The sequence below is a fragment of the Prinia subflava genome, chromosome 1, assembly GCF_021018805.1.
Source record: "Prinia subflava isolate CZ2003 ecotype Zambia chromosome 1, Cam_Psub_1.2, whole genome shotgun sequence".
Taxonomy (NCBI): Eukaryota; Metazoa; Chordata; class Aves; order Passeriformes; family Cisticolidae; genus Prinia; species Prinia subflava.
This window is the reverse complement of record NC_086247.1, coordinates 75,896,180-75,918,633: the sequence shown is the minus strand read 5'-3', so window position 1 is coordinate 75,918,633 and position 22,454 is coordinate 75,896,180. Positions and strand designations below refer to the sequence as shown.

General features: G+C 38.4%; 1 long non-coding RNA gene across 1 annotated transcript; it reads right to left on the bottom strand.

Moving 5' to 3' along the window:
- Positions 1–9,178: 9,178 nt before the first annotated feature.
- LOC134552083 (uncharacterized) lies at positions 9,179–22,150 on the bottom strand. Its single transcript, XR_010080761.1, has 3 exons — positions 21,096–22,150; positions 13,186–13,295; positions 9,179–10,789 (listed from the first exon to the last, which is right to left on the bottom strand). It is a non-coding gene; the product is annotated as an uncharacterized LOC134552083 (long non-coding RNA).
- Positions 22,151–22,454: the final 304 nt, after the last annotated feature.

Below are 22,454 nucleotides of genomic sequence, written 5' to 3'. Positions count from 1 at the left end.
GTGGAGGCACATGGAAAGGACATGGCCCAGGGAACAATAGAGCCAGCTTGAGAGCTGGCATCCCTGTGAGGGCTGCTGTGGCAACCCCATCAGCAGTGGGAGCTGAGAGGAGGCATGGTTCTGGTTATGACCTGTCCCTGAAGGCGACGGTAACCCAGGTTGTTGTTAATAAATCTCTTAGGGCAGACTAGAGTGAAATGGCACTGAATGATTCATGTTTATAAATAAATATATATATGCACATAAAGGGTTTACCTTGCCCACGCACGATCCATGGCCCTGATGAGCCAGACCACTCTTGGGTCCATGTCCCATTCCAATCCTCAGGGACCTCCCCAGTGCCAGGGCTGTGGCTGCCCCAGTGGCCCAGATGCCCGATTCCTGTCTGGAGAGGTGGGAGAGGCCCTGCTGGCTTCTCTGCTCTCACCACCTGGGGAGTCTCTGCCCCTCCCAGCACTCATCCCCAGGGAGCCATCACTGGTAATGTGCTTGGGGCACCATTCAGGCAAAAGAAAATCTTACAGGTCCTGCATCCAGGTCCCCACCAGGCTTCCCATGCTGGCAAGTTAAGCAGAGTGAAGACACAGCCTGGAGCCCTCACACACAGCAGCCCAGCTGTTGAGCTCCCATCCTTGACAACCCCATTTATGAGGGGTGGGAATGGAGCAGAAGGACAGCTTTAACCACATGGAGGTGCACTGTCATGCCTGTTTTATTTACCAATACTGGTGAAAGCCCATTATGTGCCACTCAAGTGGGAAAAGTTCAAGCTTTGTGTTCAAGGAGAGGGAACTATTCAGGCAAAGTTTCAATACCCATGACTACAGATCATTTTTAAAGACTGGTGCCTATTATTCAGCCTGCAATGTTAGGTATTTGATGCATGGTACACAACACAGGTATGTGCTTACCAAGTTATGCAAAGCAGCCTTACAGCACAAAATAAATAGCAACTAAGTCAGATCATGAGATCTTCTGCCAGCTAGTACTTTTTGTCCTTCCATAAACAGAAATATAAAATGTAAGTCTAAGGGAATGTTCTATCACACTGCCAGGGCAAGGGGATAGAAAGAGTCTAGTAACAAATCCTCCAGAGCAAACATGAATACATGTTCACACTTGTTGTGTTCCACACTTGCAGAGCAACTGTGTCTCTCCAGACAGCAGGATTTCACACAAGCCAAATGTGTAGTACTTTTCCCCTTTATTCTCATGTCATAATATCCTCACTAATGACAGCAGAAAATCTCCTAAGAGATCAGAGCCACTCTGAAAATAGGCAAGAAGGACCATAGGGAGGCCAAGAATGGAATTCATCTTTCCTAATTGTAGGCATACAGAAGTTACACATCCTCTAACTACTTGCTTACTCATCTCTTAGAGTTATAGACAGCTAACTCTGGATGAGGTAACTGTCCTGGAGGCCCCTACTTTTTCCAAGTAATTTCAGGGGAAACCTTATAGCTAGTTTAGAGTACAGACTGGCCTTTTTGCAAAATAAAGAATTAGAAAAATCCAATTTTCCCAATGCCAGTCAGAAGAACAAGACAATTAAAATTCATTATCTACTTCCAAATGAAAGGTGAAAAACCAAAAATTTACAAGATCACAGAATGGCCAAGGTTGGAAGGGACCTCTGGAGGTGACTTGGTCCAGCCCCTTGCCCAAGCAGGTTGCCCAGGATCATGTGGTTTTGTAATATTTCCAAGGATGGAGACTTTACCTCCATTCTGGGAAACCAGTGCCACTGCTCAGTCACCCTCACACTAAAGAGGTGTTTCCTGACTTTCAGGTGAAAACATCATATGGCATCTTTCTTGTATTCCAAGAGATAATCATAAAAGACATGGGCCAACCCCTTTGTGACAAACTCCCTGTAACAAATAATGGCCTTGATGAAACAGGGTAGTTTTTGATCAAGCCTCAATTCTTTTTTTCTTCACTGCCTATTGCACCAATGTATCACAGCTGATTGTTTGAAATGCTTGAGGCAACGTGTGGAGTTCATGGGGAGTTCATGCCATAGTAATTCATAAGACTGATTACGAAAGAAATTTTGCACCGAGCAAGAAGAGGTTGAGTAAAACAGGACAAATGGCCTGATTAAAGACAACAGGTAAAACCAGAGCAAACTCTCAGGGAAGGGAAAGAGACCAACAACTTTTTACTGTACATGCTATAAAAGAGAATGAATTTGATGGCAAGTGAAGGTAGATCACTTTAAAAGGAAAAGCAGTACATTTATATTCACAAAGTCTCCTATATGAGGCAACCCAGTATTAAATTTGTATTTTCACTGGCAAACAAGACTGCAACATGACGGAGAAGAATAGTAGGAAAAGAGAATAGTAGGATTTAACATCTTATTCTGAAATTCACTTTCATTTAGTCTTCAGTAATAAGAAGGAACATCTTCAGAAAGTTGTGATTAAGAAAGGGATCCATATCTGCAAATTAATGAAATACCCCCAATACCTTGGAAACTGTCATCTCAGTAGGACTACTGGTAGACAGCTTCTCAGAAAATATATTTCCAAACAAGACACTAAGTTTCAAAGGCTTGATGGAATACTTTCACTTAATTTTGTATAGAAATGAGATATTTCTTAAAATGGGCTCGTAAATTCCAGATATGACTTGTTTTCCCATTAGCAAATAAGTCTGCTTTTAGGAGTGACCACATACACTCCTGAAACACTTCTGCTTTACAGGTCCATCTTGACAACCTATAAAGCAAGAGCACATGGCTTAGCATGTGGTTCTAATGGTCAGCTTGAGTGATACTCAGGCAGAGATCAGATCAGTACTGGGACAGCTCTTCTTTTGCTGTTTATGAAGTCCTTTGTCAGAAAGCAGTTGACAGCTACAAGCTTACAATTTTTTTAAAAAACCCAAACATTTAAGCACAAAAACTGGATATCAAAAACTCTAACAACAGAAAATGGGCCCCACAATTTCAGGAGAACAACAAAACTGATGAAAGGGATGGAAGGAATGTCTTCTGAGGAGCAGCCAAGGATTTTGGGTTTGTGTAGTTTGAATAGAAAGAAGGAGATTGAGTGGTGAAGTCATTGCTCTCTACAGCTTCCTGAGGAGTGGAAGGGGAAAGGAATGTGCTGAGCTCTTCTCCCTGGTATCCAGTGATAGGACATAAGGGAAAGGTTCAAAGCCAAACCAGAGGAGGTTTATACTGGACATAAGGAAGCATTTTTATTTTACAGAGAGGGTGGTCAAGCACAGGAGGAGGCTTCCTAGAGAGGTGGTTGATGCCCCAAGCCTGTCAGTGTTGAAGAGGCTTTTGGACAATGCCCTTAATAATATGCTTTAACTTTTGATCAGTGCTGAAATGGTCAAGCAGCCAGACAAGATGTGCATTATAAATCACTCACAGCCTAAAATATTTTCTTATGTCCTATTCTATTCTAAAAAAAAAATTCTTCAGACAGTCCACCAGTCTGATATGAATAGAACATGAGACAAAAAGCAATAGATGACAAAATAAATTTCACATACCCCAGCACAAGATGAAGCAGGTACAAAGCACTAGCCAGTGCTCAAAAGAAAGATGATATTTTTTGCAGATATTTTCTACTAAGTAAACAGAGGCTTTGTACTAAGACACAGAAGATATTATTCCCCCCAAAAAACAATTAAACTCTCATGTTTAGGACTGGTATTCCCCAATCTAGTGTTCTTCCCCAGTTTAGTGTTCCCCTGAAAACACTCCAAACAATGTGCTGCTCATTAACTTCCTTCTCCCCCCTCTCTCCTTCTGAAAAGGGCTGCAGAGGAGAATTGGAGGTGCAAAAGTTAAATATCACTTGTGGAGATAGGGAATATTTACTAGAAACAATGAGAGAAGAAATGAACAGTTAAACAACAATATAAATAACAGAGTGTACAAGAGAGGTGAACAATTCACACACAAGAGCTTAACATGCAAAATCTGGCACTACCCTGACCACTCACCCTTGTGAGCTGGGTTAATTGGTCCAGCATCAAGAAGAACAACATGTATTCTGTGCAGTGGCACGAGGTTGATCTTAAATCTTAATCTACTTGGACATGACAGTTCTGTAATAGAATTTTAACAGTAAGAATCTGTACCTTTCAGCTCGACACTTCCTGAAATTTTCCCAAACGTGGAAGCAAAACCAAAATAAAATAAGATATGCATGCAGTGGGACAGAAGATATCTGTAGGAAAATCTCATTCTCAGTTCAATGATAAAAGTGGAAGCAAAACATGAAGATCCTGAAGATTTGGACTAATGTAATGAGAAAACAACTTTTAATGGAGACAAAAATGTCAATTAAAATGTTTATAGTCACAGCACTTTTCATTGCTGCATGACAACCCAATATTTGTTCAAATAGCAGGGATAAGCCAATTCCATATCTTCAAAGAAATAAAAGTGAGGAAATTCAAATAATACCATAGAAACAACCCTATTATCACCTCAGTAAAAGAAAATTGGATCCCCCTGGATCTCTACGTGAACACTCAAGGTATTGACACAGAAATCCTAAAACTGATAGAATTGGGTATAATGCATTGCTTCCATTTTTTTACTGTAGTCATTATCTAATCAGAGATGGAATAAGTGGGTTTCCCCACCTTTCTGCACTGCACTTTCCCTTCATGTCAGAATTCCCAGTAACTGATACAAACCTGCTTCAGCCCTGAATTGTTATCAATTACAGCCTGGTGCAATTCTGGTTTAAGTTCATAACAATCTAATATACTTTTGCAACACCAATCAACATCAATGTGAAGGGTAAAAGGGAAAATGTCAAGGTTATTGTTTCTGGCAAAAAAAAAAAGAACTTAATTTTTTTTTGAGTTTTTAATCTCTCTCAAGATTAGATGAGCTCATACACGCTGGCGAGGAGGTGTGCAGCATCAGAAATTCAGGGGTTCAAAACTGGAGGCAATCTGCAGGGGTCAGCAAAGAACAAATGTCAGCCAGTCACATTTAAACACAAGTAGACTACAGCCAACTTCTGTGTCATTTGTAGAATTTGCCTTTCACCTGCATGTCCCAGTGATCACAGCACCTTCCCTGTCCCCCTGTAGGAACCATGATAAGATGAGGTAGCTCACTCACTTCTGCCTAACTGAAGAGCTTGCCAAAAAAAAGGCCTGACCAGGGCTCACACATGTAGCCAATGTGCCATCTCAGAGCAGATGACTCAGGTGAACAGATGCTCATGATTTATTGGGTACTTCATATACCAAAGTTAACAAAAGGCAAGATCAATGAGAAAATAAAACAAAACCTGAGATCAGCTAAAAGTTGTACTTCATGACAGAAACCAGAAGTCCTAAGATGTGCATCCAGCCTGGAAAGAAAGCCTTTTGCTCATTCAGCATAACCACTTAATTTTGAAATAGACTTAGTTTGATTGTATGAGTTCACATTATGATTCATATATTTCCTGGCTTGAAATGGGTCTCCTTATTCTTTATAGCTATCTCTTTATTAGTAGCACTATAAAGAGTGTGATTATTGTCTCTGCATTGCGAATCAAAACCTCATGTTTAAGTGACACTAAAATGTTAAAATTTTTGACTTATAAAACCCGTGTCTTCCATTCAAATCAGTGATTCTTCTACTCAATAGGTCAAAAAAAGTCTTACTCACAAAGAAAATTCAGATACCTGAAGAGGGATGCAGATGTTCTCTAAATTAACGACACTGATTTTATTTCTTGTCATGACTACAGGAGTTTAAAAGTACTCTTAGAAGAAGAGTCTTAAGATTACTCTCCTTTGCATAATTGTGTCTGCATTTATTGTGTGGTTGTGGCTGTTACTAAGCAATATTCTTTCACCAATAGATATTTTCACTTATAAGCAAGTCAAGAACTAAAAATACAGGGTTTTTTGATAAAAGCCCAAACATTACACATATTAAAACAATTTTTTATTCTTAGAAGTTGAATATACTTTGATTAGAAATTTGGGGGTTCAGTTTTGTTTTACTTTCTTGGCATTTCTAAAACTGATTATCAAAAAACCTACCAAAGTCTATCAAGTATCCAATACAAATGAAGAAAGGAAAATTAATAAATATGCTATTTGGACAATTAACCAGCAGTCATTATAGTCCCCCCCTAAAAAGGCTTAATATTATATTGATAAGGCAGAGCTTTTTTTTCACTTTCAAAATTTAAGTGATTCTATGACTGCTACACTATATTAAACAGACACAATTCCAGCTCCAATAGAAGGATAAAATCTAGGAAAGCAGAATGATAGCATCCAAGCATCCAAGATTTTGTTCAAACAATTCCCAAGAACAATCACCTATTGCACGTTTTCCCTTTCTTTGAACAAATTTTTAAAAGCCCATAAAATGAAGATGACATTTATAAGGATCAGTAACAGCCATTTACAAAACAAACAAAAATTGCTGTTGTTAAAATAAAAATATTTCACATTACAAATTTGCATTTTTAAGATATCAGACTAAATTGTGCAGGATTTGTTACTGTCTCAATCCAGCTTTTGTAATCGTGTGGATTGGGATCCTCATGGTTTCTTATAACATATGCCCAAATGGAATCTTATAACATATGCCCAAATGGAATCCACACCCCCTAAAATTCATTTCTTCTTCCCATATTAAATTATTTTACCTTAGCTGTTTTTTGATGGTCTGGTGGCATTTTGAGAGAAGTTCCTGAAGAAAAATATCCAACAAAAGCACACATTCTAATATGAAGTACAGTAACAAAGTAGAAAACATTTCTTACTTAGAAGAAGGAAACACTAGCATACAGGCAACATTTCACCTGAGATTCCAGCTGCTTGAAGAACTGTTCATGGTGAATGAGAGTTTAATTTCTTACAGAACTGTTCTTTCTCTTTTTTCCCCAACTCTTCCTAAGGTAGCACCACAAACTCTGAAATTTCTCCTGTTCCTTCCAAGTGGGGACATGACTGAAACCAGAATATGAGGTTTGGAGAATATGGATTATATCTGCCTATCAACAACCAGCTGCCCTGGTGTTTTGATTGTGCAAGTTCATGCTCTCAAAATATGAAATTCAAACTCTTTCCTATATTCTCATGATTTTCTACCATGAGTAGGTTAAAGAGTTTGTTTTCAACTCCTCTACGTGTCCTGTAGCAAATGTGTGTGACTCAGATTAGTAATGATTCTTCTGCTCAGAGAAATTACTTCTCTCTTTTCAGATCACCTGTGTCATCTGGAAACAAAGCCAGTGACTAAATACAGACTATTAGTAACCAAAATTTGTGGTTTTTAAAGGAGCTGGTGGACCAAAACTGTTTTATAGTGTTTGAGATTAAAAAGAGAGAGAAAATATAAGAAGCACTTTTTCCCCCAAAATATTTCTATTATGTAGCAAAAAAATCAAACCAAAACATTTCCTTGAATCTATCTAGGAGCAATGTCTATTACTTCAGAACAAAGAAAGAATTTGCAAATTTCATCCATTTTCAGTATATAATTGAGGTTCTGCTCCTGCTGGCTCACATGATACATCTGCAAATGTTTTGGGGAAGAGAATAAACCAAGCACAATCCACCTTGTTACTTATTCATTTAAAAATCAAAGAAATACTGACTTACAGAAGGACAAATAAATCTCAACTAACAGAACACAGAGAACTTTGGCAGTCTGCTTGAGCAACTGAAGACCACTAGAAATACTTTTATAACTTTTTTAAAAAAATATTTTCCACTGGGAAAAGATAATCACAGTTAATTACCTCCAAGATATTTGAAAAACAAAATTTGCACTGCGGTTCCCCATATTAAAACCTAATGTAGGAAGCATAATCCAATTGATGTAGTTTTACAAGGAGGACAGGTACGTTGGAAAACTGAACAAATTCTCGAATTTTGGAATGAAATTTCAAAATTTCAGTAAGTGGTGTTACTTCACCAATTAGTTTCAAGGCATCTGCATTTCTATCAATCAGGGTTTCTGAGGGCTCATCAGAGAAGACAGAAGGACCTTCCAGAAGTTCTAATGGGAACCTGGCAGAAGTGGGAAGCTGTTGACCTATAAGCACGCTTGAAACAACTATGACTGGTCAGCATTAATATGAAAATAAATAAAATAAAGCAATTTTTACTTAATTTAAATCAAATTTGGCAGAGAAGATTGTGGATTTCATCTTGGAACATAATACTTTGCACCAGGTGAAATATTCTGGCTCAGGCTGAGTGGTAGATAAGTTTTAAAACTGATCATTAATTCAGAGAGCTCTTGCAAATCACAGACAACCATGAAACTGAGGCCTACTTTGAGTTCATGGGAAAATACTTCACCATAGAAAAATTAGAAAATATGACTATGTAGAACAGCACCAAATACCACAAACACAATTAAATTTCTTGTTCTGTTTATCAATGTCCTCTAAAGAAACAACAGCAACAACAGAACTGTTGGAATAGTTGCAAAGAGATGGAAAAAAAAGCCCAAGATAATTTTTTGGACAATTCAGATGTTTCTCTTCTCTTCTCTTTGTCAAAAACAAGTACTTAAGCACTTTATAGGCTCATAGAGTATTCTAATTTTACCAGCATTATTTTCCTATCAGAGGGTGAACATATTGATGAGAATATTTTAAACACAAAACATTCTTCATGTTCTAATATCCAGTTAGGAGTAAAACATCTAAACTAACTTCAGAGAAGGACACTATTGCATATGATGGTGTTTTGGAAATTGCTTCACGTTGGAATGCTTAACTGTTAGCAGGGAAGGAGACTCTTGAGTACCATATTTGACTTTAATCTGTTGCAAGAGATACACTAACTTCATTTAAAAGACTGCTGCCTGTACACATGGCTAATAAAAACGAATTTACATCTGATAAGGCTGTTGAATGCAGAACCCTATCCCACCTATGCCTTGCTTGCCTTGAATTTATGGATTTGTGCATATACATACCTCGGCACAGAGCTATTTACTTGTACATGAAATGTCTATGTTCATATATGCATCTGTTCACACATGAACGGTGGCATAAATTCCTCCCATTCTGTTTTCTTAACATGCAACAAATACTAAAATAATTCAGAGGGAAAAAATATAAAAAGAAGAACTTACAGAAATTTGAAACAATAAATATGTATTAGTCTGGAGATTTTCCTCTCTGCAGAACCAGGACTGAAGAATTATTTTCTATCCTTTATACAATAAAATTTTCTAACAATTGCTTACATGTTTTCCAACTTTTACCTGTTTATACTGAAGCATTTCTCATGTTCGTTTTTCAGAAGTAAATAAGTGATTCCCTCAGAAATTAAACAATATGGTGGAACCACCATGGTAGAACTTTTTAAGGATATTTTTTAGGGCTCCTCTGTTCTTTTGAGCAGGAGCTTCACATGGATCACTTCCTATAATGGGGGTTTTTTTCTGTTCTGAATGTCCATTCAAACTAGTTGATAGGCCCTGAATGTTTCCATTTGTATCTGCTCAGTGGTTTGATAGCTAAACCTATAAAACCCTATCCTCTCTGGTCAGATGTCTACAAAGCCTGAGGGACAAACAGGACTTTCCCTGGAATTGTATCTGCCATGGCAGAACAACTCAGTGGCTGCTCTAAAAAGACCCAGGGAACAGAGTGATGGAAAAAGAAGCAGGCTATTTTAGAGCAAATAAGAAAAGCAGAAACTGAGTTGCAAAACCAGAAGAGATGCTGGAGGTGTGTGAGACAATGTGATAAGAAAGTAAACAAGCAGCAAAGAGTTGCAGAGCTGAGAGATGAAAGCAAGATTATCCCTTGGCACTGAATATTTTCTGTGACACTCAATATACCACTGAGCCAAACATTCCCAGTACAGATGACCAATGCACAGAGTCTTTTAAATGTCTATTTGCAAACTGATTTTCTCCACTCTCAGGCTCTGAACTGAAGAAGTGCAAAGTACTTTATAACTACTGAGGGCCATGAGAGCTGTGTTCTGAGCAGAGGAGCTGCTTTCAGGGAAACAGACACCTAACTTCCACAACTTCATTTGTCTGGGAACTGAGAATCGAAACATCCTTTTTTTGAGGTTTTTTGGTTTGATTTTTTTTAAAGTTGTTGTTGTTCCAAAAAAATAACTTGCCCCCAGTTCCATCTGTCAGACGGCCCAGACCTTATATCTAGGACTGGTCTCCAGGTGTGCCATATATTGTTCTCAATCTTTTTCACAAATCTTGTTAGTAAGTAATTTGTTCTTAGGAAGTGTTAAAATATAACCAGAAGGGAGAGATGAAGATCTTGATCACACGAGGTTTTCTGAATCAGCAGTGAGATCCTTTGAATATAGTATGCAGGACACCACCCTGAAAGTCCTTACTGTTGGAATGTGTGGTTTTGCTATTTCACAGTATGGCAGGCACATTGTATCATATTCACCATGTGCTTTAATTTGAGAAATGTATGCTATAATCACAGCATCAGTTTACTCATTTTATAAAAATTTTCCATTTCATATGTTTTACAATCTGATGTGACTGGATATGCTAGAAGAAAGTATTCCTCCTCTACTTGTCAGCTTTGTTGTATCACTTCAGCTATTAAAAAAAAAAAAAAAAAAAAAAAGAAGAGGGGAACTTTGCTCTGACTTAGCCCACAACTGCTGACCTTTGTGCTATATATAATTTTTAAACAACCACAAAAAAACCCCAAAAAAACCTACCTAAAGTGGAAATTTTCTCTGTGACTTCATCACATCCATAAAGAGTCCATAGAAGAATGGTGAATATGAAGAATTAATTATGTATATAATTATCACTTCATCAGCTGACACTGTAATCCTGGCAGAAGGGAAGAAGAAAACAATAAATCACTGGATATCAAAGTTTCAGCTGGCAGCCTTTCCCTACAGAAAAGACACTCTATCTCTAGTTTTCACCACTTTTGCCCAGAGCCTAAGCCTTACAAGTGAACCTCTTTGTCCTGCACCACCCTCATCCTCTGGACCCCCAGAGTCAGTTGTTTTGTAGTAAACAGCTGTTTGAAGAGGCAGAACTACAAGCAGGTAGAAAAGAGCACTGTCTTTAGCAAAATGCTTCAGCTAAAGCAAAAAACTTTATTGAATTGATTTTGGGGTTTGCTTTTATCTCTGTATAATAGAGACCTATCTAACTACAATGAAGAGCTATCTAATTATATCACTGCAGTCAGAAGAGCACAATAAATCTAATATCAGGAAGCACTATAGCAAAAGCCTCTCAAAGCTTTCTCAACCCCTTCCTGAAACATTATTCAATCAACTAAAGAATTATTGTGACTTACCCTTCAAAGTAAAAACACTTCCTCTTTTAATCTGGGTAAGAATATATGCGAGCTTCATTATGAAACAATTAGCAATTGAATTAAAGATGGAAGCTGCTAGCTGAAAAAATTTACAAGGATTGCAATGGGCTTTGCTGAATAAAGTAACAGTTTTGAGTGGTGGTGTGAAATATTTGGGGGTTCTGATGCTGATATTGCATACACTTCCCTACAGATTCTCAAAACTTAAATCTGAGCAGACGTGTTTGTATGCTCCTTAATTTTCCCTTTATCCTGAGTCATTTGCTTCTGATAAGGTGTTTGACACCATCCATATCCCTCTTTCTCAGCCCTACATATTCTTATTGTTATATGTCTAATTTCAGACATCTAAATATTTCCTCTGTTGTACATTGATCATCCAGCAGAAAGCACTCAGAGCGGTCTAATTAATCCAGAATATCAAAGCTATCACATCAGAAAGACACATCACAATGTAGAACTTTTTCATATAGTGGTTCCTGGAGATAAAATAACTTGCCTAGAAGAATGTAATCTTATGTGTATATTTCTCTCTATTTCCAAAGTCATAGTGTACATGTAAAACTAATGTTGATTCATGCCCACTTTTATACTTCTTCCTTATTATCATAATAGTGTTGATACATGTTTCCATGTGTTTGTCAAGATAAGAGGTTAACTCTGAATATTTGAAGGCTTCACTTAATTGATTTTTTTTGAAACATAGCTAAATTCTCTTCTGGCTCAAACTAGAACAGCAGCACTGCATTTGATCCAGGCATTTAGAGGGTCAGCAGAGTTTATTGGTCAAATTCAGCTTTCAGTTGCCATAAATTGAGAGAGACTTAATTGATTTCTGCTAATGTATTGTAGAGTTGCACTTGAACATTTGGGGGCCAAATTTAGGCCAAGGACAGTAAGGACTGGAGCCACAAAACAAATGTGACAGAGAAGTAGAATTTAAATTCAACAGTTTAGGGGCAGGTAATAAGCAGAACAAGGCAACACCAGGCTGGGTAACTGACCAGTCAAAAAGCTACCACAGTTACCCTGTCAAAAAAGCAACCACCCTCTACATTTCCAGCACTACCTAGTGTATTAGCTGTTGGAGAGCATTTTGTGTTGTACCTGCAGCACAGGTATATCCCAGGTTATAAGATTATGAAAACACTCCCACTGATTGACCTGTCACCTACTGCTGGTATTTTTTTTTCAAATTAACTCCAAACAGCTCAGTTTCTAAAAGAGAGCTAACCACTTTCCCATGGTGTCATTTACAAAACAGCATGAAAACAACAGCCTCCAGGTGCTGTGAATTTCAAGCTGTTCCTTGTGAGATAAGTGCCATCAAGATTCCCTCATTTAGTTTTGGCAATCCCGTATTTAACCATGTTGTTGAGTGTGCTGAAAGAAAAATCTCAAGGTTTGTTTTTTTCTTTTTTCCAGTGTTCATGTGAGTGTTGCTTGAGAGATTACAGAATGATTATTTTTCAAATTTCCTTTGAAGTACATTTGTTATTTGGTCTCTTTTCTTACACAAGAGCTGTTTCTTGGTTGCATTTTAACCTTAGCTGAGAGCAGGGAAGGGCCTTCCAAAGTTGCACACCAAGTGTGTGCAGAATTTCTAAAACTGAGAGACTTTGAAGCTCTTTTCAGATTCTAAAGAGTATTGCAGTATGGTCAAAACAGGGAAAGATAATCCTGTGCTTGAAAAACATGCTCAAATATAGTTTTATAGATACAGACCCTGTGTTTAATATGAAATGACATGCTTTAACTTCACAATCAGCTTTTTGGATCCCACTCTGCATTAATTTCTGTTTTCTTCCTGAACTGAAAAGATTCAAGTATCAATGAGCCATGTAGAATCAAAAAACCTATGCCTTTCCATTCATAATCATAACAATGAACTTACCAAAATCTCAACATGATGCCCACTCAGTTTACTGGAGACTGAATACAGTTGTTTGACTTTGGCTGGATTCCAGGTACCCACCAAAGTCACTCCATCACCTGCCTCTACAACTGGATGGGTAGAGAAAATATAGCAAAAGACTCATGAGCTGGGATAAGGGGAAGGAGAGATCACTCACCAATTACTGTAATGAGAAAACCAGACTTCACCTGGGGAAATTAATTGAATTTATTTCTAATCCAAATCGGTGCAGGATAACAAGAAGTATAAATAATCTTAAAACACCTTCCCCCAACTCCTCCTTTCTTTCCAGGCTCTGCCACCCCAGCAGCAAGACAGAGAATGGGAGTTGGGGTCAGTTCATCATAGGTTGCTTCTGCTGCTGCTCAGGGAGGGAAGTCTGTCTCCCATTCCAGTGTGGGGTCCCTCCCACAGGAGACAGTTCTTCATGAACTGGTTCAGTGTAGCTCCCCCTCGATGGGTGTGCAGGTCCCTGCCAGGACCCTGCTCCAGCACAGGCTTCCCACAGGGTCACAGCCCCCTCTCAGGCATCCACCCACTCGAGCATGAGTGCCCTCCATGGGCTGTGGGTGGATCTCTGCACCTCCCTGGGCTGCAGGGGCACAGCTGCCTCACCATGGGCTGCAGCACGGGCTGCAGGGGAATCTCAGCTCCAGTGTCTGGAACACCTCCTCTCACCCTTCTCCAGTGACCTTTGTGCCTGCAGGGTTGTCCCTCAACATATTCTCACTCCTCTCTGGCTAGAGTCTCTTCTTCACAACAACCTGTCCTTTCATTCTTAACTCTGCTATCACCAAGGTGCTACTGCTGTTGCTGATTGAGTCAGCCTTGGCCGGGGACAGGTCCATCCTGGAGCCAGCTGGCATTGGCCCTGTCAGACCTGGAGGAACTTCCTGGCAGCTTCTCACACAAACCACCCCTGTAGCCCCCACTGCCAAAACCTGGCCTTGCAAGCAAATACACTGATGGAGAGTAGCAGGGAGCACAGAACACTCTGTGGAGCCGTCTGGCTTTGGGTCAGTAGAAAGGGAGACCTTTTGGGAGCAGAGACTGGGGGATAAGCCAAGACCTAAAGGCCATCCCGTGCCCTTGATGAGGGGGAGCCAGCCTGTGGCACCTCAGAAGGGCTGGGCTATGAGAGAGAGGTCCCATCGATGGCCCAGTGATCATCCAATAAATGCAGGTGGGTGACTTGAGACAAGTAAGGGATCATCCCAGGAAATCATAACAATTCAAAATAACCACCCATGAAATAGCTCAGGAAAGAGATTAGATAATGTCCTGGGCTATCAGAATCATGGTAAAAGTCCCAAGGCAGGCTAGGCAGGGACAGCCAGGGCTAACAGTGCCCTCAGATGTTATACAACAGCAAAAATAATGAATGTTTTGGACATTATGTTTATGCTATGATTTTTGTGTTTGGTTAAGTGTTACTTAAATGAGACTTTAGTCTTCCATTAGAGGTCCAAATATTTTTTTCATGCACAAATCCTAAGTCCTAAAAGCTACCATTTGCAGATATTTGAGAGAAGTGTTTAATCTACAGATGGATTAAGTAAGAACAGATGCAGTTTAGTCTGCAAACTGAAAACACATCAAAAGTATACCCCTTCAGACAGTACACACTCCTACAACCACCTGTAACAGTGATGTTTCTTGCACCTTAAACTTAGTATGTGAAATGAAAATTACTTGATCACAAAAAGTCTGCTTCTAGCAGATAGAAAATTGTCCTGTACCTCATGTTTCTGAGCCAGTGAGACTGGTGAAACCCAGTAAAAGCTATCTCAGCTAAAGAGCTGCCACTGAGAGCTTCCTCATTCCTTTTTTATATGCTGTGCCCAGTTGAAGCATCATTTCCAAAAAGTGCTCCAATTAGGTTTGGTAAAGTTTCCAAGTCACATTTCTGTGGGATGAGGAAGTCCAGCATAATGACTCTGAAACAGACACAGCACATCCATTGAGCTATGAATGCTGCTTCCTCTCCTGCTTTTCTTTGACCACTATTCATTTATTCAGTAAAAAATGCACTAGTAACTAGTATTAGCAACTGCTGTGCTTTCAGAATTTGCCAATCCATGGTTCCAGAGAGGAAAATCCCCTTTCTCCTTTCACACTAGGTAGGAAACCTTCTGGTGTCTGTCTCCTGGTGATTTGAGGTTCTTCTGTAAAGCCCAGATACATCTGAGAAGTTGTTTCAGTGGCTTCAGTCACTGCACATTGAGATGCTCGTTGCCATACTCTCTTGTACATGAATGACACAGAAATAGCTGCCCTGCTTATGTCCAAACCATCATATATCACCCTTAGACATCTGCAAACTATTTTGTTTTCTGTATAAATGTCTACATGTCATTTACCCTCGATCTGATACAGAACTTCCACTAACTGTGTATGGCTTTATGTCTATGACCTAATGATTTTACTATCTATTTATTATTTATTGTATCATTTATTAGTATTTATAGGTTTTTTTCGCTGGAGGAACAGTTGATATTCTTTGTTTTATTCAGCCTCTTTAAATAAATGTAGTTCAAATGTGTCTGAGCATCAAGCAGTGGTGATTCTTATGCAGCAGTCTAAGTCACTGTGGTTCCCCAGAAAGTGAACAGCAGGGGAGTTATGCATCCATTCCTAGGCTTTCCCAGTCTCATACTGTACATGAAACATCCTAAACAATCTAAAAACACAGGGATGCTATTTAGAGTAACACAGTCATGCTTCTCTTGCTACCAGAAGCATGAAAAAAGGATAAAGGACATAGCAGAGAGAAAATATGGGTACATAAAGCCAGCCGTGTCTTAAGCTGCCATGGTTAAATTCACAAGTATGAACTAAGATCCAGGGCTCTTCCTAAATGAAATCTGATTTAATCAACTTGATTTAAATTCCTGATTTGGAAATGGTTTGAGGTAAAAGAAAGCAAGGCAGTAAACCCAGCCTGGAGGAATGTCTCATCCTCACAGTGGTCTGGCAGGTTGCTTAGTGGGGATAGAAGACATAAGCCAGAAGTGCAGTACACACATGTGAAATGGAAAATGGAAGGGAGAAACTAGATAACTTCATTGAAAGCTTCAATCTTAAAATAGAGTTGTTTTAAGCAAGCAGTATCCTGAATAGAGACTGTGTGTGAGCTTATTTCTGCTTCTAAGTCTTCTCTGCTGCCCGCCACAGGAGATCTGTATGAACATGATTGCTAAGGGCTGTAACTTAAAACCCAGAACAATGCATTAATAAATCTGACAAAGAACACAATGAGCACAAGTCAGACTTGGGAACTGCAGCAAATGCTGGAAAGCTGATGTGGCTACAAAAACTTTGTCTCATGACTGCCTGGATTGCTTTTACATGAGTCACCCGACCTCAGAATGTGGTCCTGCAAGGGCTGAGCCTTCCGATTTCCCTTATTAGGGGTTTATCGTTTCTCAGGTTTCACCCTGCAGGACTGTCATTTCAGACAATGGCAGTGGATCTGATGGAAGCATCCCCCAAGGGTGGCTAGTGATTCCTTTTGAGCGTTGTGATAAAATTGCATAAATATTTTGCTTACTTTGCAATATTACTTTGCTTTGCAATATTTTGGTTACTAGATGAGCAGGATGCTAATGTGGTGACTACACATGCAGAGCCCTCTAATGTGGTATCAAGAAAACCTAGAATATATCTCTGATCATGTTTTCACTACATATTAAACTTGTCTGCATCAGAGCAGTAAAATAGGTCCACAGAACCAAATCAAATGTAAAATGGCTAAACTAAAACCAGAAAAACAATATACTGACTTAAGAGTCCCAATTTATTGAGGGACATGAAAAGATCACATGCTAATAACTAACAAAAATGTCCCTTTAGAATATCAGTTCTACCGCTGAGTTCAAATCCTGTCTTACTCAAGTGCTGTGTCATCAGACCGCAAATTTCAGCCGATACTGTGAGGTTTGAATTCTGAAGCCTGCCTAGATCCAGATTTGGGAATTCAATTCTAATCCATCTTGACTTATTATCAACTTCATACCTCCTTTGTTCCTCACAGAGCCCAAGACTACATTTTCTTTAGTGTCAGAAAGGAAATGTTCTCTTTGAAAATTTCAATCTTATTTCAATAACTTCTAGCTGCTGAAATCCACAAGGCTGCATTTTAAGCTTCATTTTAATTTTTATAGGTATTTAAGCAGTTCTACTACTCCTATTTTTAAAATAAAAACTATAATCCATTTCTCACTTGCAAATAGATCTGCTGTTGGTGAAGCAGGCTTTGGCATGGAAGTGACTACTTCCATGAATCCAGAGGACAAAAATTTTATTAAATGTTGTTTCAAATTTTTTTCCACTTCTGGAGCATATACACTGTGAATCAAACCTTTAATCTGAGTGATTGATATGCCAACTTATACATTCTTTGCTTTGATCTTTCAGTTCTACCACAGAGCAAATTTGGCCTCATATTTAAAACTTGGAAAATCCCATGGTTATAACGTCTGCTTTTTCTCACTTCCCATTCTGCAAGAGTTGACTTTTTTGTGGTTCCTTTGAGAAGTTTAGCCCAGCATCTCCCTTGAACTTTGTTTTGTCTGTGTATTTAGATAACTAAAGACCACTGCTTCAAGATTTCTCTTATTATTACTTTACAGCAAATCACATGGTAGAGATCTTAATAAATTCAAAAAAAATGAGCATGCATTCAAAAAAATTGCAAGCGAGCATGACTTTTAAGTAACTGCTAAAGTCTCATTAAGCTCATGCCTGAAGTAAAATCCACCTAAGTATTTTGCTGAACAGAGCCCTTTTGGATCCGATCCAACGCACATTGCAGCCAGTCAAAAATTCCCATTGACTTCAGTGGGCTCCCAGCCGATTCCTGGGAGGTATTGTGTGTGTGAAGTGCAGCGCTTCTGCCAAACTTCAGTTCTTGCTCTGACATGTGTTCTGTAGCTTTTTTATACTGTCTCCTCTCAGCAGAAAAATGTAAAACGTTAAGGCCTCCCTGAAAGGTCAGAGGAGTTTTTTTCACCACCACTTTAAATGCACTCTGCTCAAAACTGAGGCATTTAAAAACCATTCCTTTCATCCTATGGGAAAAATAAAAGTAAATAATTTCAGGTCTAATATATAATTTTAGGTCTGATAAATGTCATTGTAGCTTTATAATTTTTGGTTACATTAGTATTTTTATACAAATATTCAGGACATTCATTACAAATACCATATATATGTATAAACAGAATGTAAACACACTATTGTACATAATCACAAACTTTATATGGTTTAAATAGTTAAAAAATATTTTTCTTCTGCAGAATTACAACTTTCGTAGGTTTACATTCTGTGGGAAATTTTAAAATAGAGACATTTTCAGTTCACATGAAAACCAAATTTCTAACTGTTCAATTTTGCATAGAAGAAAAATTTGTTTTTTTCTGGTGACACCTTCTAGAGTATTTCAGATGATATAACCTTCTATACTTACTTCTGCTGCAGGCTTTTACTAGTAAACATGGATATCCATTTTTTAACATCTTCCTTTATTAAAAATACTTCGTTATGTATACAGCCAGCACCAGAATACAAAACTCAAGTTGCACAAATAAACCTTCCAAGAGCACAATGCATCAGACGTTAATCTTAAATGGGGGCTCGCCATTTATCATAGTGTAGCTCAGACTTGGGGATTTGTACTGTGACTGTTCTGTTAATTAGTGAGCACGAGTATGCACAGCACTTTCGTTTGGCTTGCCTGTTTGAAGCAACTCAGAAACACTAATAAATTCCTTCTAAAATAGCCTTGCAGTTAAATAAATGTGCTTTGTATACAATGTGACAAGCTAAGCTAAATTCAGCAGAGGAGAGCTCTGTTTTCTGGGAACTGTGTTAATTTTGTGGCAGCTTCATTAAATATAAAAATTGAGGCTAAAATCTTAAGAGTCTTAAGACCAATGAATGTCTGAAGTCTAAATGAGCTGGCCTGGTCCAATGCAGCTAGAGAACCAGAAGCTGAATATGAAATTGAATAACAAGAATGGGAGAGAGAGAAAGAGAAATAAAGAGAGAAAGAAAGAAAGAAAGAAAGAAAGAGAGAAAGAGATAAGAAAACGAGAGAACGAAAGAATGAACGAAAGAATGAAAGAATGAACGAAAGAATGAAGGAATGAAAGAAAGAACAAAAGGAAGGAAAGGAAGGAAGGAAGGAAGGAAGGAAGGAAGGAAGGAAGGAAGGAAGGAAGGAAGGAAGGAAGGAAGGAAGGAAGGAAGGAAGGAAGGAAGGAAGGAAGGAAGGAAGGAAGGAAGGAAGGAAGGAAGGAAGGAAGGAAGGAAGGAAGGAAGGAAGGAAGGAAGGAAGGAAGGAAGGAAGGAAGGAAGGAAGGAAGGAAGGAAGGAAGGAAGGAAGGAAGGAAGGAAGGAAGGAAGGAAGGAAGGAAGGAAGGAAGGAAGGAAGGAAGGAAGGAAGGAAGGAAGGAAGGAAGGAAGGAAGGAAGGAAGGAAGGAAGGAAGGAAGAAAAAAGAAAAAAGGAAAAAGGAAAAAGGAAAAAGAAAAAAGAAAAAAGAAAAAAGAAAAAAGAAAAAAGAAAAAAGAAAAGAAAGAAAAGAATTTACACAATGAGCTGTATGTGAAAGATGAAAGGACTGAACTTTCTCCAAGGGAATTTACGTCTCTCTTTCTGTGCCTGAGTAGTCACTGTACTGGCTTTTGATTGGCCTTTTACCATAGCAAGGATTCAGTGTGTTTATTCTGTAAAAAGAAAAAATTAAATCATTGTCAGTCATCTCCTTCAAAGATTTTTTGTCCTCCACCTTCTCTGCCTGCCTTTTATTTATAGCAGTGACTCTTCCAAGTTGAAGAGAAAATCAGAGAAAATGGTAACTTGAAAAATCAGCTGTTGATACAACTTTCTCCTCTCCCACAACAAAATCAGACATGGTGTAATTAATTCTTGCAATGTTTTGCACGAACCAATGCCTTGTTCTGCAAGGATCTTTTTCTTCACTCATTACTAGTCAAAGAAAAATTCCCTCACTTTTGTTCAGAACAAGATTGGGAAATATATTCTCTTTTCTTTCTTTGTTTTTTAACATGTGAAGCAGTGCTTGGTAGGACAAACACAGATAAAGTAGAGAGGCTGTTGGAACAAGAAAGTGCAGTGACTTCTTTTACTCAATAACAAAAAACAACAGATTAATTGGGAACTTTGTTCCTCAAAGAGAAAGCGATCATATTCTTTCTGTCAAGATTTCAAAGTAGTTGAAAATAACCAACCAATGAAAAAGAAAAGAAAAGAAAAGAAAAAAGAAAAGAAAAGAAAAGAAAAGAAAAGAAAAGAAAAGAAAAGAAAAGAAAAGAAAAGAAAAGAAAAGAAAAGAAAAGAAAAGAAAAGAAAAGAAAAGAAAAGAAAAGAAAAGAAAAGAAAAGAAAAGAAAAAGAAAAGAAAAGAAAAGAAAAGAAAAGAAAAGAAAAGAAAAGAAAAGAGAAGAAAAGAGAAGAGAAGAGAAGAGAAGAGAAGAGAAGAGAAGAGAAGAGAAGAGAAGAGAAGAGAAGAGAAGAGAAGAGAAGAGAAGAGAAGAGAAGAGAAGAGAAGAGAAGAGAAGAGAAGAGAAGAGAAGAGAAGAAGAAAAGAAAAGAAAAGAAAAGAAAAGAAAAGAAAAGAAAAGAAAAGAAAAGAAAAGAAAAGAAAAGAAAAGAAAAGAAAAGAAAAGAAAAATAAGAAAGCCTCTAAAGCAAATAAATCAGATCACCGCTGTAGACTTTGCAACATGGGGAAAGTGGGATGCTAGTATGCAAGAGGAAAAGTGTAGATAATTTTTTCAGATCATACCTGATGGATTCTTTAAAAGAAACAATGGTCGGGAGAATTACAGAGTAAAGAAAAAGTCCACAGCAGAGACTTTATACTTACAATATGTCAGCAGTGTCCACCTGCAGAAGATCACAGAACTACTGCAAAGGGAGAAGTGCCAAAAACTGCTGAGTCTATAAGTAAAGAGAGAAAATGAATAGGAGAAAGCAAGAGGAAGCCTCCACCCTTCATGCTTTCCTGACCTCTTAAGTTTAGGTAGTGCTTTTGAATCCTCTTACTGACTGGTTTCCCTGGTGCTTCTCTGGCAACTTACCCCTCTCACAGACTAGTTAAACTAACAGACAGTAATTTATACTTCTGTAATTCACATAACGACTCCTCATCATCCCAGGATAATCCAAAACATTTTCTTTCTTATTGGAGCATAAGCTTATATTGTACAGATATCTACATAAAGGGCAGCTTACCAAAATACTCACTTGGAACAGCATTGTACACAGAGGTTTAACAAATCTCTATACTTTCTGATAATTTAATAGAGTTGGTATTATTACAGATACATGAAAACATAAGCCCTTAAACTCTGTGTCTCACCAGCATTACTTCTCACCCAGTTTTATCAGCAGCTGTACCAATGGCACAGCAGAGCAGCTGCATCACCTTTTCCCCCCCCCTCAGATGACACTGCCTAGTCAGAGCGGAATATTTGGCTGCAAGTCCCCTGGACTTTGAGAGGCAAGGGAAGTGAGAGGAAAAGTGGGCAACATGAGTAACTAGAACATGCCTGATTCCAGAACAGCAGTTAATAATGAAAACCAGAGATAACTTCTCCAGGACGAGGCTGCATTGTTTTCATGTTTCCAAAATCAAAGTGAATCAGGCTGTCATTCTGTAATGCACACTACTTCTTTACCTGCTGTATTACTGCTAGGCAGCTGAAGCCCAGACTAGGTGTGACTGCTTTAGACTGATTTCAAGCCTCGTTTTACAGTGAGATCATTTTTTAACCTTCTGTGCTATTTTTTGCTTCATTAAGGGTAGAGAAATACATTTGAGAACATCTTCAGAATGCTTCAGACTCTAAAAACTTAAAAATAGAGCTGATTTCCTAAAAATAATATGTATTAGTAAAGCAGCTGCTAAGTGCTGCACAATAAGAAATCAATAATATTAAAAATATTTTTCTGTCCCTATCTTTTCGCTGCCTGCTTGAAACCTCCAGCACCTCTTGGGAGCTGTTCTGATTATCCTCTCAGGCAGTTGCTTTAAAACTAAGCAAATCAAGGGGACAAAATTTTGAAAAATTTTTTTGTCTTTGTCCCAAGGTAGAAAAATATCTCATTAAACATAAAGTCATGATAGAGTGGGGATATCTGTGATTGTCTGGGTTACCAGCCATAGCACGTGGCTACACTTCACTGTACAAAATGACTGGGCCCAACTGCAGCAGCTGTATGT